Below are 20,962 nucleotides of genomic sequence, written 5' to 3'. Positions count from 1 at the left end.
ATCGTTACTGTATGGCAGCTAAAATAACTTCCTAGGTTAACATGCAGTTCCTAAATTTACAAGGTTAAATATCAAAAGCATAATGTTGAGCAAGAAGAGGAAGCTGTGGGAGCTCAAGTATAGTATGTTGTTGCCACTTACATAAAGTGTAAAAATCAGCAAAGCTTTATCGTATCATTAGGGCATTTATACATACATAGCAAAAGTAAAAAAGCATGCATGGGAATGAAAGACATTAAACGTAGCTGAGAGATTGTCTCTGGAGAAGAAAGAAATAGCATTTAGGACAGATGCATGCCAGGGGAGGCTTCAATTTTATCTGTAATGTTTTATTTCTTTAAAAAATCTGAAGCAAGGGGCAGCCAGATGGCTCAGTTGGTTAGAGCACGAGCCCTCAACCACACAGTTGCCAGTTCAATTCCCCCATGGGATGGTGGGCTGTGCCCCCTGCAACTAAAGATTGAAAACGGCAACTGGACTTGGAGCTGATGGGTCCTGGAGAAACACACTGTTCCCCAAATTCCTCAATTAAATAAATAAATAAACTATGAAACAAATATGGCAAAATGTTTGTATCTGTATCTGAAAAGAAATTTGCCTTTTTTTTTTTTGTATACTTAAGATACTTGAAAATTGAAAAAAAAAAAAAAGAAAAAGTATGATGGCTTAGTGGTTGGTCTGGATATGCAGAAGTCTGAAAACGTAGGAATAACAAATGATCCACCCACTATTTTGGGCATTGTAACAAGCCTAATAATGTCCATCACACCCATTCCCCAACATAGTGTCACGGCAAAAGTAAATATAGGCTAAATGTTGAAAAAAATGAATAAATAAACAAACAAACAAATAAATGACCAAATGAACTGAATAGGTGGTTACACATGCCTTTGATTAATAAAAATGGAAAAAACAAATAAATATTGTTAATAATTTGAAATTCCAACTCTTTCTAAGTATCAGTCCACGGGGAACCCTTAGTAGACAAAAAGAAATTGAAAATAAGCGAACAAAGTAACTTTTAAAGATTTTTCTATCCCTAAAATTCAGTGTTTTTTTTCTTATTTCAGAGGCAGGCCCAGCACACTCATCACATTCTATTCCTCTAAAGGATCAGGAGTTCATCGCCATCACAGAGGCCAGGATATGGACAATAGTCTGAAATATAAGTAAGTCTCAGGGTAAGTCAACTAAAGTGCTCTTCTGAGCATTATCTGAAGAATTCTCAGCAATTCTCTGCCTTGTTTACCAGGTGCATTAGGATTCTAAATCATTCTGTCTTCACCAATGGAAGCCGAATGGAAATTGTTTCTAAACTCTCTTCAAAACCCTAGAATGTAATAAAAAATTGTTATAGTGTGATCCTCGAGATTTCAAATTCCTGACCATTATAAGGAATGAACAGACTCAATGAAATCGAGCAGAAATCCACTACCATACATTTTTGCCTTTTTTTTCCACAAAAATTCAAGTGAATTTAAAAAGAACCAAAAAATAAGACACGTGATACCTTCACCCAAGCCAAGTAATCAAATCAAAAAAAGCAGTTTAAAATAGTGTAAACAAAGAGAATCATTTTAGAAAGTACCACAAACCTCCACTACCTGAAATGAGGTTGAGTGTTTTTTACTTTCTTATGTTCTTAAAATATTAATTTATTTTTAAATATAATCCTGGAGCTTCCTTCAAAATACCCTCTCCATGAAGAGGGGGAGAGGGAGGTATATCTTTATAGTGTCCCTTTAAAGTTTAACAAAAGAAGAATTCAAATGGAGTTACCTTCCCTCGGCAAAAGTCTTTTTGCAAACGTGTAACAGGATCTTACTCCAGTCACTAGGTCTGCTCTCCACACAAAGAAAAGCTGGAAAACATTTGCGTTATGCTTCTGGAGTTAAAAATGAAGAAGCCTTTTCCTTTCCATCAGTTCTTTTTTATTAATAAGGTGGCCACACTAAGCCAGAAATTATAACCATCTGCTTTAGCCATTAAATGCAGATTCAAAGGCCTAATGATAAAGTGACCTCTTTATTAATAACAGAAAGCGACAAGTGGCATTTTCTCAGAGTATGCAAGGAAATAAATCAATCCATAAGTTCAAGTTGATGGTCCACCTCAGCAAGATGGCCTCTTAAGTTTTCTCTGTCACCTTCATGGTTTCGACAGCGAGGTAAACAAAGTGGGAACTCCGAAAGTCCCTTTCCCGTGAGTTTTCTTTCCCTCTGCTATTGATGAGATGCCAGTCACCACCTCACATAATCTGAAGACACTATTTTTTATTTTTCCCCATCACTAAAGAATCATCATACACTCCATCTAACCAATGAGGAGACACATGGGACTTATTTCCTCCAGTGATTATGTCTGAATCAAGGCCTTCTGTGGGGAAGCCACAGATCTGCAGGAAGAAACAATGGTAGAATCAATGCAGCTGTATTTTAATATTTCAGTACTGTAGCCCCCATGTTTCCCTTAATTCATACATTAGAATTTTAATTATCAAGTTGCTAAATTATGGTGGCTTTCAGTTGAAGTGGGTTTTACCAACCCAACCTTGAAGGGCAGACAGAAGTTCTTTGTTGAGCCGCCAGACGCATGGAGACACATGAGGCAGTATCTCCGTCCCCTGCCTCAGATCCTTCTGGCAAGAAGCCTCCACCGCCACCTACAGCACAGGAATCTCTGGGAGATAAATCTCCCTGGCTCTTGTCCAAGGGTCTTTAGTACTGGAAGGACCAGAAAGACCTCCTTACAAACCTCATCTTTCTCCTAACTCAGTTCATCGGTTTGAGCCCTGAAAAACAGTGAAAACACTGAGCTAGGTCACGAAGGCTGAGCAGTTCTTGGATCGAATCCTTTGTAAAGGATGGGGAAATCCCTTGTTTTCCACCACAGAGGGGTTTCTGCAAGTACCGTCTTCACTGCAAAGTTGAAATTCTCTAAAGACACATAACCCCAAAGCAAGCAGGCACCCAGCAGCACCTCTTGCCCCACTGCCTTGTTTCTTCTCTCCTGGGTTTCCCCTTATGCTTTCCTCACTCCTGCCACACTGGAGAAGGCAGTCCCACCTACCAAAGTAGAAAAAGACCTCTGCAGGGCTAAGAGGGCAGAGGCAAGAACAAGGGACTGAAGGTTCAACCAGAGACCCTTGAGAGTCCACTTGAAGGGGACATCAGGGAACTCAGCCAGTCCACAGACTTACCAAAAGAAGCTCCCTTGTCTCCAACCAGAACTAAACGTGCACCACAGCAGAAAGAGCATGAGACAGGCCACTCCCATTCCAGCCAAACCCCACAGATGCACCCGAGAGACTGAGAGGTACAGGTCTCATCTTCAGGTCGCCCCTCCTGGGCCTTGCTCTACAGTAACAAGGTATGTGACATTAGGAGTCTGACTTAACTTCTCAAGGCCTCACTAATCTTCCGCATAAAATAAGTGGGCAGGACTAGGCCATGTCAAAAGTCTCTTGCAGCCTTGGCATTCTATAATTTTTAATGACTTCCTTTATCTGTTGCCTCAGTTTCCTCAAGCATAAAATCATGCTGTTGGGAGTAGATGGTTTTCAGGGTCCTTTCCAACACTGAGGCTCTATGATTCAGCTGATGAATCCAGATCACAAGCAAGGATTATTCTATTAATCTCAGTGGCCTTTTCTTTGCCAAATAATGATAGGAATGTGCTTCAGCTGAATGCCCCCATCCCAGCTACCAGTACATCTGGTTGGGAAACATACAGCTACTTCTATCCACCCGCTTGCCAACACGGAAATCTTCAAACAAAGACGGGATGATTAATAGCATCTTTAATAGGGCCCCCACCTTGACATTAAATCTTGGGCTGAGGTTATCAAAAACAGCAAACACACAAAGAACTTACTCACAGCCTTGAGAGCAAGCCAGAAAGAGAGCCAGAGACTGTGCAGGTGGCTGGAAGGAAAACTGACATGAATTACAAAGAAAAGGTGCATTGAGTTAATAGAATATAACTCTGGTATTGAGGGTGGGGGTTGAAAACAGATGTGAGGGGCAGTCCACCTCAGCACCATGAGAAATGAAAGCAAGAGCCACAACATTTCTCAGTCTCTCTCTCTCTCTCTCTCTCTCTCTCTCTCTCTCTCTCTCTCTTTCGCTCTCTCGCTCTCTCTGTCTTTCTCTCTCTCTGAAAGCATATGAAATTCACTGTGTTGGCCCAGGGGTGTGGATTGTGGTGCCCTTAGAGCGACACTGTACAGCCAAAAGCTGATTAGACACAGCCCCTAAAAGCCAGTATTCCAGACGGAGTTTGAAGCTAAGGAATAGTGTGAAGGTGGGGGTGGCAATTTTACACACTGGAGAGGGTTCTGTGCATAAAGACTGTAAGATCAAGTTCCACTTTCATGACCTTCTACAGTTATTAAGCCCCTAGACCAAATTCCTCATCTTTAAAATGGATATGACAAATACCAGGGCATTTCAAATCATCAGAAAACACATTTTTAAAGTGTGTAAAACATATACAAGTATGGGGGCTACAGCAGACCCTCCAAAAAACTGGAACTTATCAAGATGTGTGCAGGTATCAAAGATCAGAACACAGTGATGGGTGACTCCAGAGAGACAAACAGAAATCAAGAAAGGACAGGCAGTGACAAACAAGAAAACATGGTGGGTCAAGGGCTGAAATCGCAGGCTACAAGAAATTCTTTAGCACCATTACTTTTAATCAATATCTATTGATGTTAAGGGGGGGAAAAGCAGATTGTCAGTTGAATGGTAAAATAGGACCCCATTTATGTTGAGAGAGAAGCAGAGAGAGAAGAAATAACATAAAACAAAGAGAGACGAGAGGCATATTCTAAATACTAAAAGTAGTTATCACTAGGTCTGAATTCTAGGTTATTTCAGGGTTTGTTTGTTTTTTGTCTGTTGTTTTATCAATATGTGTTTTTTCCAAATAGTTTCTAATATATAGAGAAATTTCAGTTTTTCTGATTTCAAACGTAATAAAAAATGTAGATTAAACATTTAATAACATGCATTGAGACGCTGTTATACTGGGAAACCTGAAGTCCTGTGGAAGCTCATTGGCATTCTGAAACTAGGGCTGTGTTCTAATTATTCAAAAGTTGTTATCACCTACACGGAGAATCCCAGTCGGTCAAGAAGTGTATGTGGAGGGCTTGCTTAATTCAAAAGCACAACATTAAACATTTCAGGGGGAAAAAAGTTCCCAAAAGCCCCAGTCTCATTAGGGACCTAGACATGCTCACGTGAAATTATAACTCAGAATGTCGGGTGCCACCAGTAGGACAGTAAATTCAAGGAGGGTGATTTGAGCCAGGCCTTGGAGACCTGGGGAACTTCAGAAAGAGGGATAAAGTCACTTTCTATTGCAGAGACGATTTAATTAAAAAGAAGTTGCATTCTACCCACTCCGCCAGGTAACAGAGAATTCATTGTATTCTGAGGAATTGAAAATCTCACAAGAAGGCAGATTGCATGACCATTCATTTGCAATAGCTTCTTTTAGGAAAGGGAATCATTAGAATCACACAGAAGGGCTGCTTGCTTTCATTCAGTAGATAACTTTAACCAGACTTCCAAACCACACGAACCACATTGAACAAGTACACTCCTTGCACTGGACTCCTATAGAGCCTAATTTTCACCTCGGCCCAACACTTCCTCAGATTCCCTTCACTGTTATCAAGCGACTTAACTGCTTTCCATCTCTCATCCCCAGCCTCCAAGCACCCCAGAAGCCCGTGAATTCCTTTTATTCTTTCATGTAGTCATCAAAATTTTTCAACACGTGCTATGTGCCAACAACACAAAGATAAATAATACAGCCCCACCCTCACAGACATCATAGTTTGTGGCAATAACTGACTCATTAACAAATACCTCCAGCTCAATGGCCGAGACCTGCACAGTGTATCCAAGAGCAAGAAAGCAAGGATATGTCTGACCAGCCTGAACCGAGGCCTTGGGGGTTGGGGGATGACAGGGACAAAGGCAAGACCTCAGGTGAAAAGCAACACAGAGGGAACAGAAAACCGCGTGGCCAACCTTCAAGTACAAGTCAGAGAGGAAAGACACAACCAGAACAGGCCACACTGACCGAGGGCTGCCGGTGTGTGAGGTCAACTTCATGTTCACGATAACCTGCTGAGGTAGGTTCCATCATCCTGTTACAGACTAGGAAACTGAGATCACATAGGTTAAGTAACTCAGGCAGTAAGGGAGGTAACCACTCTGATAGGCTGCTTTTCCCTGAGGCTTGAAGGGTGAGCAGGGGCTGTTCTGAGAACCCCGTTAGTGCCATGCTAAGGAGCTTGGGCTTTTCCCATAGACAATGCGGAGGTTTTAAGAATGGGAGTGACACAGTCAGCATCATCTCAGGAAGTTATTCCAGCCAGGTGTGGGGGACTGATTGAATCGTTAGGGAGACCAGTTAGGAAGCTATTGCAATGTTCCGCTGAGTACTGCAGTTGCCTGATCTAATGGTGTAAGGAAGGAGTACAGGGAACAGATGCAAAATATATTTGTTGGGAGGCAATTCTCTGTGGGTCTCTTGAGTTTCTATACATATTGTGAGCAAACCACTGGCTGCCCTTGGTTGCAGTTTATCTTTTCAAAGGTATGCATATGAAACACAGCCTTGGAAGATAATGGTTTTCCTCTTGCGCAAAGGGAAAGCATGCTTAAGCCCAATATAAAAGATTTGGGTTTCCTAAGCTCAGGGTTCCTCTCCTGATACACAATGCACTGCATGCATAGGTATCATCTGGCTCTCTACATGACACCCTAAGGGAATTGGCGCAAGAAAATGGTGACACTCTGGCTACTGTGATTGCTGTGAGTAATGAATTCCTTTGTCTCTAACCTAGGAGTCTCATGTCTTCTGCCAGCATCCATGAAACTGTGTCAGGCTAACTAATTTATCTGCATGTAGAGTAAAATCTCAAATCCCTCCCAGTTCTAAGGATTTATTTAGGAGGGAAAACCAGCAGTATTGGTGAGTGGCTAAATGTAGAAGGGAAGAAAGAAAAAGGAATCAATGATTATTTCTGGTGTCTTAGCTTGGATGAAGGAGAGAGCACAGTAGAGTCACCAACTAAGATAAAATATGTAACAGGTACAAGGTTGGGACATGGGAGGTCCTGGGGATTAGACGATACATTCATTTTAGAGGCTTCGGCGTCATCCATGTGGACCTATCCAGCAAAGAGCTAAATACTGGAGTCAAAAGGGTTAAAGATACAGACATGGGGTCAGTAGCATCAGGGGGTAGCTGAAACCATGAGAGTGCGTAAAATCCTCTGCCAAATATATAAAAAGACTGTTGGATCCTCAGTGCCGAGCAAAGGGCTTGACACAATGTATACACTAAATAAATGTCTGTTAAATGAATGGCCACGGCCACATGGCTGCTGAGACGAGAGGGCCCTCCACACGCCTCCTCCCTATCCAGGTGGGTGCTCAGTCTCGCCCACCTCCCATCCTGATGGAGAAGACCGAGCTGATCCAGAGGGCGAAGCCGGCTGAGCAGGTCGAGAGCTACAACCCCACGGTCACCTGCATGAAGTTCGTGACAGAGCAGGGCACCGAGCTATCCCACCTGCTCTCGGTGGCCTGCAAGAACGCGGTAGGGGACCACAGGTCTTCCTGGAGGGTCATATAGAGCATGGAGCCGAACACCGACACCGCAGACAAGAAGTTGCAGCAGATTGGGAGAAAGTGCAGTCGGAACTAAGGTCCGTCTGCACCACCATCCTGGAATAGTTGGATAAGGGTTTAATAGCCAATGCCACTAATCCAGAGAGTAAGGTCTGCTATCTGAAAATGAAGGGACACTACTTCCGGTACCTTGCTGCAGCTGCATGTGGGGGTGATCTTAAACAAACCATAGACAATTCCCAAGGAGCTGACCAAGAGACTTCTGATAGAAGCAAGAAAGAGATGCAATCCACACACCCATTTCATCGGGGGCTGGCTCTTAACTTTTCTGTATTTTACCGTGAGATCCTTAATAACCCAGCGCTTGTCTGCACACTGGCCAAAACAGCTTTTGATGAGGCCATTGCAGAACTTGATACACTGAACGAAGACTTACAGACAGCACGCTCATCAGGCAGTTCCTTCCTTAGACACAACCTAACATTACGGACATGAGACAGTGCAGAAGAATGTGATGCAGCAGAAGGGGCAGAAAACTCACGGCGTACGGGACGTCATCCTTCTTCCCCTCAAGAAACCGTTTTACACATCTCCATTCCTTGTTCCATTTGGATCACCTATAGCAAAGAAACCCATTCATGTATATGGCATCAACTGTTTATAGTCTTTTCACACTGCAGCTTTGGGAAAACTCCATTTCTTGATTTGTGTTTGTCTTGGCCTTCCTGGTGTGCAGTTACTGCTGTAGAAAAGTATTAATAGCTTCATTTCATATAAACATAAGTAATTTCCAAATACTTATGTAGAGAACTAAAAATGTATCTGGTATTTAAGTCATCTGAACCAGTTCTGCAAGTAACTGTGTTTCGTATTACTACTGTGAAGATAGGAAAATGCAGTTCATTACAATTTTAAAAAGTGTTCTACGTAACTTCTTAATTTCTGCATTCCCTCCCTTACTCTTCTTTGGGGGTTTCCTTTCAGGAAGCAACTGCTCCATGTTCTTAATGTATTCCTTTCTGGTAGGAAACCAGGAGTATTTGATTGAATGGAAAAGCATTTGACATTTCTAGGATGGAAGTCACAAATTGAAACACTTCCTGCATCATATAGGATGGACGTCATGTGTATCTGTGACAACAGGGATTCTCCTTATTCTTTATTTGCTGCTGTTTCAGTTGACAACGTCTCTTCCCAATACAAATTCACTTACACCTCCTTCCTTTGTAGTTCTGTTATTCACTTTACTAGGTAATAGCAATGGCATGTTGCTGCCAGAATATAAGCATTGCTTTTTGGCAAATGAAAGTACATGTCACTTCTTAATACACTGTAATAGGAAGGGGAAATAAGTTAAAGTACACAAGTGCAAGTCTAAATCTTAAGTACTTTTCCATGCAGATTTGTGCACACCCATGCAGAGGGTGGCCAGTTTGTCTAGTGATTGTCATTTGGAGATTGGGACTACTACTCTGTGTTGCTCATCATTGCCTGTAGTCCCCAAAAGAAGCCTTGTGAAAATGTTATGCCTTGTGTAACAGCAGAGTAACAGAAAATAAAATTACATTTTATAAACCAAAACAAAACCAAAAAAACAAAAGGCTAAAACCAGACCTAGAATTGGTTATAGCCTTTGTTTAAAGTTGCTTCAACAATTACCTATGTAATGTTAATCTAGATGTTCTCAAATACAGTGTCTAAATTTGTTTGACATGAAATACAACCAGTTTCATATGCAAACAATTACAAATCTATCATTCTCTCATGGGCAATGTTCTGTGCAGAAGCAGAACACATTTCTAAGACTCGTAATTTCATGTTCATTAAAAGCAGTACTGTTGCTTTTCTTATTGGAGCTTTTCTTTTGCCCAAGGGATCACTTCTTCATTCATTCGTTTGGAAAAAATACTTACTGAGGACCTACTATGTTCAAAGAACTGCACTGAAAGCTGTAAGGGACCAAAATAGTATAAAATTCCCACTTTAAAGGAATTTACAAAAGCAGAGTGGGGACAAATAAGCGAGACCAGAATTTAGTTCCTAGATCCACATTTAGCAATTTTATGATCTTAAAGCAAGTTAATTAACCTTTATAACCTTTAGTTTCCTCAACTATGGAAGAGGGATGATAAAAAAATGTATCTCATAAGTGGTGATGAGAATTACATTGTGTAATACTTGTAGAGCGCCTGGCATATAAGCACTCCCTTCAAAAGTGGTAGCGAGTATTATTACCACTATCATGAGCCAGTTGGGGAAGAAGTACTCAGGGGAAAGTCACTCACTGAGGGACACTGAAGAACAGTATAAATGCCACTGAAGTGGTCTAAAGCACTAGACATACAGAACTTTAGAAGCCTGGTGAAAACACTAATAGTTGACACTACTGAATCCCTACTGTGTTTTAACTTATTTAAACCATCCCAACAAACCTATAGATAAGTTAAGTAGTATTATTTCCATTTTCCAGATGAGAAAACTGACACCCAGACAAATGAATAATTTGCCCAAGGTCCCCCAGCAGAAAGTGATGGAGCAGGAAATAAACCCAGGCTGTTTGGCTTCAGAATCAATGCCAAACTGCTTCCTCATGGAGAAAAAGAATGCATTTTTTATGATTTATATTTTTAAAGGGAAAAAAAAACAGGATCTTTGGCAGAATTTACCTTCAACCTACAACTACTCTTCTATCTGTATTGAAACATTATTCATAAATATCTAAACAGACAAGTAGACTTTTCTAGGTTGGCTGGGATCCTATTTCATAGATTCTGCAAATTGAGTAAGGAAGATTTAATGTCTCATATTGCACACCCTGTACGGCAAAAATCACAGTGCATCACGGACTGACCAATGAAATCCAAACTGACTCAAAATTGAGGGGTGTGGGGCTTTAAGCTCTGAGGTACCTTTATGAAATAAAATGACTCCATTGACTAGCCCTCACTTCTTACTGATCTGTTGGCTGTTCATAAACACTTCCTTAGAGTTGAATATACACTCCTCACAGATGCTCAGCGTTCGCCCCACCCCATTTCCATGTGAATAAGGTAACAGACTGCTGAGATACACAGCCACTGTGTTGGATCATCTTGAACTTCAACCAAGTTTTTTTTCTTGTGTTGTTGTTGTTTCCTTTTCAAAGACAGTGGAGGTGAAATACCCTAGATGTCCAAGCACTGAATGATAGCTAAATAAACTATGTAGGATATTACCCAGTATAATATCACACAGATATAAAAGACAATCTTTATAAAGACTTGGAAAAAATTATATCTTCATGTGAAGCAAAAATTGTTTGATACAAAATGGTATATACATTTATGGAATTTAAAAGAATGTATGCAGAGGGCAAAAGAGGCTGAAAGGTAATATACCAAAATGTTGAAAGTGATTCTTTATGTTTGTGATATAAGCCTAAGGAAGATTAAATAGTTTTTCACTTTCTCAATATTCCTCTATTTTCTTTGATGGATATGTATTATTTGTATACTTTTTAGTGCAGTAAACTAACTTAAAAATGACAACAAAAACAAAAGAGGGAGTAACGGAGAGATGGAGACCAGAAGAAGAGGTTACAGAGGCCACCTAATACTCTGACCTAATACTCTGTCTCTACTCGACCCTTTCGGAGCTCTTTGCTGAAAGTATTAATCTCTTCCAAGACCTATACTTCTTTTTTTGTTTGTTTTTTAGAAATAGAGAAGATTTATTAAAGTAAGAGGAGGGTCGGCTGGGCAGAGTCTGCTGGAAACTACTGCCAATCTATACTTCTTATATTCTTAAATGTTTGGAATATTTGTTGGATAGATAGATGATAGATAGACCGACAGACAGATAGAAAGATAGAAAGAGATTGATAGACAGACAGACAGACAGACAGTCTTTTACCAAAAACATTCCAGAATAGCTCCTCTTAGAAACAGAGTCAAGACTTGGCTTCCCTATCCCCATCAGCTCTCTCCTCTAATCAACCATTTTTAAACCAGTCAGGGTAACTCAATCACAAGCACCCTAGACATACAGATTCGACCTTTGAAACTCCGAATGGATGGTTCGGATAATCGATTAACATATGACCTAGTTACCATACAAACGTGACAGGAGAGCACCTTCCGTGCGTGCACACTGTCTTCTAGCAGCCACAACAATTAATTATCAACATAAGTATCAATACGATAAAACTAATGCTGCTTTTCAGAAAAGCTTATCCAAATTTAACTTTGTTGAGGGGAAAAAAAAGAAAAAGTCACCCTGCTGGCCGGAAATTACTGAGTGGAGTCTGATGCAATGAGTAGAATAGCTATACAAACTACATAATGAACTTTCGCGGCTGTTTACATCTGGGAATGAGCATGACATACACATTACCACATATGTAATCCTCTAACCACTTTCAAAACACCAGTCATAACACAACCCAAAAAAGAATAATAGTACGCACATTTTTTTTTAAAAAGAACACAATTATTGGAAGAGCTTTGGGAAATTAATGCAGCCCTACTCTGGCGGTCAAATGCATGTGCAGTTTAAAAGGAAAACAAATCTGACATACTGAACATTTGTCATATGGCTCTCACTGACAGAGCAAGGAGCATTTCAAAGCAGAATGGAAATTGGAGTTCAGTGGGAAGTACAAATGCTTGACTACCTTTCTTTGAGCGGAGCAGAAACATTCTATTAGTTCCCTGCTGCTTTGGCCAAGAGAAGCCTGGTTTGTCCTGCCACTCACCCAGGATAGAGCTCCAGGGCCTTGATGCTGGATAACAAAATATTCAAACACGCTCACACACTTCATCGCTGTAAGAGGTACCTCTACATAGTTGTCAGCCTTTAGCAATAGCAACTCAACAGGCCCACAAGCTTTTTATAAAATAAACGCGAATGAATTGGGAGACAAAGAGGAGAAATAGGAGGGAGGCATTTTAAAAGGTGGAAAGTCAACTGTATCAGTGATCACTAAGGAACACGGGGGTGTTTTTGTTTGGCTGTGCAGCAGCCACCTTCAGAATTTTAAGCTCTTTAAACAAGGCATCGGTGATTTTAAGAAATTAACTTCAGATGTGATCTGTTCCAACTGCAGAAATTCTGCAGGAAGACATCATGGAGCTGAGGAAAACCTACAGTGCCCGTTCTTTCCTATTTTGTGATCTCTGGACTTGGGTAACGTACCTTGGATTATCTTAGAGGTCTTTTTATACTCGTTTACTCAAAGTTACCCCTGATTATGAAATCCTAAGAAACTGGGTGTAGGAGAATTTTTTTGATCGTAGCTTTTCTTCCCTCCTTGCATCTTGATCACATAGCATTCCAACATCAATAGTCTCTTTTTGTCGTTCATAAATGTGGCGTTCCCACTGGTTCAGATAAGAAGGTCCTAAAAACCATTCAGGACATGTCTCTTCTGCAAACTGCCTCAAAGGCTTAAAATAGCCTTCGGATACGACAATGAGGATGAATCACGGAGGGCGTATGGTATAGAGGCTAAAGGCTTGGAACTCAGACCTGAGTTCAAATCCTGACTTCGTCTGTCAAGCTGTGTGACCTTGAGTAAGTTCCTTAAGCCCATGATGGGCCTGCTCCCAATGGAGTTGTTGGCAGGATGGAATGTGATAATTTGCCAAAAGCAGATCTGCTAATGATGACAAAAGAAGAAACAAAAAGTGTTTTCAACTTCAGTCACTCACAAATAACAGTTGCTATGGGGCTAGTATCAGCTTTACTTTTACGTAAAGTATGTGATGGATTAGCCACTCCTAGGCTGTCTTTCCTGAGCGATAAAATGAGAGCACAGCCTCAATGAAGCCCTAAGTTTCAAGATGTGAATACGTCCTTAGAAAAGTGCAATCCTAATCACCATACACAGCCTATCTTACTAAGCAAAGCAGGTGCCTTTTCACAACCAAATCATATTCTCTTTCCATCTCCTTGTCTCACCTTAGGTATATTTTACTACACTGTGAGTTCCTCAAAGGGAGGGGCTGTCTTATATGCTTCCTACCCATAGTGCTCATAACAATATCTGGCACATAACACGTGACCTAAACTTGTGGAATGAATTAGTGACTGAATCATCTTAGTAAACACCCGCAGGCATAGGGTTTTTGTACATAGTAGGTATCAAAATATGTTTGTTGAATGAATGGATTTGAGTAAAACTAGGAGTGCCTTCGTAGGCGGGACTTCTTACTCATCTCTGAAGCCCCTGGGCCTAGGAGAGAGCCTGGCACGGGAAAGAAAGCAGGATCAACTAATCTTTTTGCTCTGGAGACATGTCAACTGGGATTAAAACAATTGGCCTATTCGAAAACAAGTAATTGGTGACTGCGTGTGTATTCCAGTTTCATAAGGCCTTCTTTGTGCCTGGCACTGTAGTAGATACTTGAGATTATGTTTTCTCAAAAGCCCTGGTAGTGAGAGATGATTGACATCATTTTTAAAATAAATAAGCAACGGCTCAGAGAGATTAAGTCACTTGCCCAAAATTACAAAGCCAATAAATAACAGAGTTGTGAATCAAACTCGGGCTTCTGGAGACTCTTTCCATTATGCAAGGCTAGGAGGGAAAAGCACCAACATACATGGGACTGGTTTATGTGAAGTTATATGGATTCAGCGAAGACAGAAGGTGAAATCAACTGGTGGGTCAGGCTTATGAAGAGAGACTAACCAGTTGGGCCCACCTGCCTCAATGATTGACCCATGTACTTACTGTCTGCAACCACGTCCAGCAAGACTAGAAAGAAAGAAATGTTGATCGGAGTCATGTTCCAAACAGGAACGTCTACCTAGGCTAGTGGCTGTGGCAAACGGCAATGCCGGCCCGATTCCTTCTCTTCAGTATGTACAAGTTCGGCCCAGCCCGTCAAAAGGCCTCGGCCTCGGATTTCAGAGCCAGCGGTCCATCTCCCACGTGCTCTTAGAGACCATACACATAGCTCAAGAACTCACATGTGGAAAGACTATCCACATTTTCCAGAGAGCTGGAAGGGAGGAGAACAGATCTTGGAGAAAGAAATTTAATGTCCCTTGGTTTTGGAAAAATCAAGTCAGGAGCAAGCCTAAATCACTGTGTTCTTCATAGAAACAAACAAAAAAAAGATAACATTCATTTTAAGGCCTAAGAGCAAGAGAGTTGCCATAAAAATATATGTCATTTGAAGTTTTTCAGTCTTGTTAAGATTCAGCATGTGAACAGAAGTACCCATCTACGATTAGAGGGAAAACTAATTTAATGAAATCAAAGACGTTTGAAAGATCTTCTAGTCTTAATAGTAACATCCAATAAAAACCCAGAATCTTATACATCAGTATGTTAGCGTGACACGCACTTAACAGCCTGACCAGAGTGGTGAGGACAAAAGCTTTACAGGGTGTTAGACAAAAAATGTTTAAAGACCATTCTCTTGCCTTCTCTCTCCTTGGCTTGCTCGTTTCTGGACATATCTGGTTTGTCACCAATAAAACCCCAAGAGTGGTCTGGCTAGCACACACTCAGAAAAGACAGCAGCAGCAAAAAGCCTTGTACTCAAGTGTTCCATTTCACTTATGCTCACAATCGAAGCAATTAAATGCTTTCACTAATTATCCCTGCCTCAACCCAACATCATATTTAAGTGGATTAATAATAGAACAGCTATCTTTTATTAAGAGCCTCTTGTTTGCCCAGAGGTGCATTCAGTGCTTTAAATACAGTCTGTTTTGCCATAACAGAAAATACAAGTTCCCCAAAAATCACTATGCTGTGCAAAACCATGCAATAAAAAACCATAGGGCTTATGAGCAAATGGGATTGAGGCATATCAATCAAAAACTTCTTTAGTAACTAATAAAAAATAATATTGAATGTCAATTATAATTTGAAAAATAGTCACCAGATGTAAAGTACAGCCTAGGGAATATAGTCAATAATACTGTAATAACTACATACAGTGTCAGATGGGTAATAGACTTATTGGGGGGATCATTTTGTTAGGTATATAAATGTCTAATCACTACATAGTGTTGTATACCTGAAACTAAGAAAAAACAAAAAACTTCATTAGTGACACAAAATGAAAGACAGGAATCTAATAAAAACGGCAGCATGGTTTTACATACTCGTATGTTAAATGGTTAAAACATACGTACATAATAAATGGGGTGCTTTACCTTGAAAAAGAATCTGAAGTTGGCATGTGGAGTGGGTGTCGGAGGCTTGCAGTGTGTGTGTTACTGAGTAGTGGGAGGAGGGCTACGGGAAATCAGACAGAAAACTGTAACATCTGACGTGGATGTGTGTCGCTCTAACACACATGGCAACCGTGGTCGTGGGTAGGTGCCTGAGGCTTGTGTGCTCTGCGTATTTCCATGTAGCTCACTTCAGCTAGGTGCAGTTTTCTGAGTTCACCTAGCATTTCTCATGGATAACATCGATCATAAGCAAATGCAAAATTTGTGTCTTCCTCACATTATTCCCTTATATAGCAATCAGGCTGAAAGAAACTTGTACTTTTAAAACAAGTGTTGTAGCAGAAATGACTGTACTTTAATCTCATCGAACCCTAAGAACGCTGAAAGATACATACCATTAACTCTACTTCCCAGAAAACTATTACTCTGTAGGAGTAATAATTGCAACGGAATGATTAATAACATCTACTACATGTTCATGGTTTGATGGATCAGCCAAAATATTTCTTGCACAGAACTTAATTTTTGAAAAATGAAGGCATGATCGAAAGTTAATACACCAGCTCGTGTGCCCATGCCAACGGATAGAGGACGAAATGTTTCTCTAATTGCAACAACAAACATCCAGGGAATGGTGTGGCATGAAGTAATTGCACATTCTACGTTTACTTCAAATATTTTTTGCGAATTTCTTCAGGGATTATTGCAGAAATAGGATGAAGATAATCTGGAGGAAGTGTGGTTTGTTTTGGACAATGCCAGCCTCCACAAAACCCAGGAAGTACATGATCCTGTTGGTCAGACAAGACACACTTTATTATTTCTACCACCATACTCTCCAATGATGAACCCCATTAAAGAAGTTGTTTCAAAAATTAAGTTTTGCACAAGAAATATTTTGGCTGATCCAAACCATGAACACGTAGTAGATGCTATTAATCATTCCATTGCAACTATTACGCCTACAGATTGTCATAATTATTTTATGAATATGTATATGAAATCACCATGACCAGCGGCAGGAGAACCGTTATAAATGAAGCTATAAGTACATAAGTATTTCTATGTGTTAAATATAAGTATTTTACGTTTATTATTAAATACATGCAATAAAATGTTTAATTTTAACAATAATTTAACATTGGATTTATTTTTATTACAAAGATTAAGAAAACATTTTTGTGGAAAAATTTGATCTGCAAAAGGGCGAATTTGATTTGCAAAAGGGTGAATTTAATTTGCAAAAGGGTGAATCTGATTTGCAAAAGGGTGAATTTGGAGTGCAAAACCTGTAGGAGGTATCTTGACTCCTCCTAGGTCTAAAAGCAAATTCTCTGCCTCCTCTACTCCTGCTGTATTTGTGTGCCCTACAGTGAAGTGAAGTTCAATGGGAATATATATGTCCATAGCAACATCATGGCCCTTAACTCAAGCAATGAGCCATGCACTCAAAGATAATTAAGACCCTTAAGCATTGAGGTGGGGGTGGGGGGGTGACTCTCTAAACTTACTGCTGTGAAACTCACCAGTCAGATTCAAGAGGATTTTAGCAGATTTCATGGAGCCTATAGGTTCACTTTCTGGAAGCCCCTTTTACCATTTTAACAATCTCCCATCTGGGGAGTTTGTGTTCAAGTTCATCATTGAGGGAGAGAAAAACTGTCTTACTCCATAAAATGACTGTTATAAATGAAAGTCTGACCAAGTCACTCCTGTCCTTAGAACCCTCCCGTGGTTCCTCACTACCCTTCGGATCAAATCCAAGCTCCCTGGCTTTCCTGCTAAGGCTCTCCCTGATCTGTCCCCAGATTACATCTCAAGCCGCACCTCTGACTGCGTGCCCATCCCACACTGCATGCTCTGGAGAGAACAAATTACGTTCAGCTTCCTCACTTCCAGGCTGTATACATTAGTCTTCCTGCCTAGAATCCTCGTCACATCACCCATCAACCACCCTGAGTCCATTTGTTCAATGCCTATTCCATTTCCAAATTCCAGCTGCAATGCCCCTTCCTCCTGGAAGCCTTCCATGGTACTGCCCCCATATCTGGATTAGGAGGAGTCTCTCACAGGAGCTCCCATAGCTCACTGCACCTTCCCTATCACCACTGCTAGCCCACTTTACTAGAATTACTCATATATTTGTCCAATTCCCCCACAAGATAAAGCTCTGTAAAGGCAGGGATAGCATCTAGCTTGTTAAATGGGGGAAAAAAAAAATGAATGCACGCATTTGCATAACATAACATGAAAGAGCTTTCATATGCATCATCTCATGTGATCCACACGTGCCATTTTATGAAATAAATGGGGAATCAAGCCTAGGATCAAAGAGAGCAAATGCACTAACCATTGCCACATAACTAGTAAAAGGTGGAACATTCATTCATTCATTCATTTATCCATGCATTCAACCAAGTTGTAGCAACTATTATGTTCTAGGCACTGGGTACGTAGCAATGACCAAATCAGACAGAAACCCCATCTTTCTGGGGCTCATATTCTAGTGATGGAATGACAAACAATAGAGCAAATAAAAAAATATGATGTACGGTACATCAGTATATCAGTTTATTAGCTGGTGATGATACCGTGAAAAAAAATAAAGAAAGGAAAGGAGATAGGTAGGGCTTCCCGGAAATGATACGGTACCCTTGGAACAAAGACCTGGAAGAGGTGAGAGAGTGGTCCAGGCTGATAGCTGGCCTCCAGGCAGAGGCAATAAAAACTGCCAAGGTACTGAAGCAGGAGTAGGCCTGGCAAGTTCAAGGAAAAGCACGGAACATGGTGCAGCTAGGCGGAGACAACTACATCTCCAATCTGGAAGGTGAGAATACTAACAGCTCTTATTTCCTGAGCACCTAGGATGAACAAGAAAGACAGATCCCCTGTCCTTAAAGAATTTACAATCTTGTCAAATGCTAGCATCAAATGACACCCTCTGAAATACAACATCAACATACAGATCGATTCACTCCTTAGCCTAGCAGACGGATGATGAGCCCTGGAAAACTGCTTTGTCAGACCTTCCACAGAATGAAGAAAGAGGTGGTGAAAGTTGGCCCCATCAGTAATTTTCGTGTTGGCTTCCTAGGGAAGAACAAGACATCTTTGGTACCTAAACAGAGCCAGCAGCCACATCACAGGGGTTTGTGAATTGTGGCTTTCTGATCAAACATAGGAAATTAACACAAAAATGTTTTAAAATGTATTATTGCTAGGGAAATTACATACTAAAGACAAAAGTTTCCCTATTACTTCAGGTAATGAAAACAAAAATAAGGATTTATAAGCTTCCCAGCGCCGACCTAAATTTGCTGTGCATTATTTTTCAACGTTTCTTTCTACTTTAGAAAAACCACTACTAATTGCATTCACATTACACAGTATCAACCAAACCTGGATTTGGGTTTCTTCCAAGACCACCAACAGGCTCAAGTTACAGAGAGTTTATTAAATGGGTTGCTTTTAAAAAAAAAAAAAATCTTTTAAGCAAAACTTAGAATGCTGTTACCTTTTGGAGGGACGAAATATATAAATGCTTGAAAAATAACATTTTAAGAAAATCCCAAGCATATGAGTAAGGGGAAGCAGCACATTTTTGTAACTCACAAAATAATAAAGGATTTTTAAAAGCATAGAGTTTATTGGTGGCTGGGAGCCTGGAGCTAATGTAAAAAATGTTTATAAGTTAGGTTTCCCAGCTTTTCTTTTGTGTTTTCTGGGTACAGATGCTGCTGGCTGTACTCTAGGAAAGACTGGGACTCGGCTGGAAACAGAACACAAGGAATCTGAGACCAATTCAATCTCCCTCAGTTTAAACTCTCGTTTGGAAGGCAAACTTGATGACCTATTATTTTCATGGCGACATTTCTAAACTCTTAACTCTGAAAGTATTGCCAACCTCCGTCTTCCTATAATGAGCTCTATACTTTGACTTGGGAGCACAAAACCTGATTCCTGGTACATAATCACCCAAATGGTGTTGCAGCCCCATAACAAGAGCCACGGCTGAACAGAAGGCTTGCCGTTTGTAGACCAGATCCCACGCAATCTCTTATCTTCTCCTTGGAAATGACCGCCTCACAACCCTGCACACAGTACCCACTGTTTTCTTACCAGCACAAGAAAGCAGGGGGCAAGGGAAGGTAGAGACAGTGGGTAAGTAATCAGTCACTCGCCTCATACTTCTGGGCAAATCAGTCTTTTTTACTGTCACCACTATGTTTTCTATTCTGTGCCTCTGTCCCCTGGGGTCCAGTACTTCAGTGTGTCCATTTTTCTTCCACATTTCGCAGGGGAGGGAACTGAGGTCCACCCAGCTGGAGGCAGAGCTGAAACCATCCTAGGTTCCCTGACCGCTGGATTAACATTCATTCCACCAAATCATTCTTGTTTCAGTCCAATGGCTCCAACGTGACCTACTGAACACAGATTTGGGCTAAAAAGGAAAAACTGTGAACATTTCTCCCAAGTCACACAAGATAAAGAAATGGAACATTCACACAATAGAATATGATACTATTAAAAATTCAGTTTTCAAAGAACAGTTTTATTGAGGTATAATTTACGTACCATAAGATTCACCCATTGTAAGTGTACAGTCCAGTGGTTTTTAATAACTGTATCTAATTATGCAGTCATCACCACATTCCACGTTTAGAACATTTCCATCACCCCAAAACAGTTCTTATGTTCCAGATAGCAGTCAATTCATACTCCCACACCAGCCCCATGCAAACACTAACCTGCTTTCAGTCTAGCTTTTTGCCTTTTCTGGAAGTATCATATAAACAGAATCATATATGGTCTTTTATGTCTGGCTTCTTTCACTTAATATAATGTTTTCCAGGTTTTACATTGTACCTTGTAGCAATATTTTACTCTTTATTGCTGAATAGTATTCTATTATATGGCTACACCACATTTTGTTTAACAATTCACCAGTTGATGAACATTTGTATTGTTTCCACTTTGGGGCTATTATAAATAACACTGCTTTGAACATTTGCATATATATGTTTGTGTAGACACATGTTTTCATTTTTGTTGGATGCTAGTTTTGGGTTTTTGTTTTTTTTTAATTATACCTATCCTGTAGGTATGTAGTGGTATCTAATTGTGGTTTTAGTTTA

General features: G+C 40.4%; 1 protein-coding gene and 1 pseudogene across 2 annotated transcripts in view; one reads left to right on the top strand and one right to left on the bottom strand.

Moving 5' to 3' along the window:
• Positions 1-20,962, bottom strand: part of ROR1 (receptor tyrosine kinase like orphan receptor 1) — a 368,707-nt gene that overhangs the window by 293,919 nt on the left and 53,826 nt on the right. The window lies entirely within an intron of this gene.
• Positions 7,402-8,150, top strand: LOC109446974 (14-3-3 protein theta; annotated as a pseudogene).

The sequence above is a fragment of the Rhinolophus sinicus genome, linkage group LG06 (genome assembly GCF_036562045.2).
Source record: "Rhinolophus sinicus isolate RSC01 linkage group LG06, ASM3656204v1, whole genome shotgun sequence".
NCBI lineage: Eukaryota > Metazoa > Chordata > Mammalia > Chiroptera > Rhinolophidae > Rhinolophus > Rhinolophus sinicus.
The sequence above is the reverse complement of the archived record's forward strand: the minus strand, read 5'-3'. Positions and strand labels throughout refer to the sequence as shown.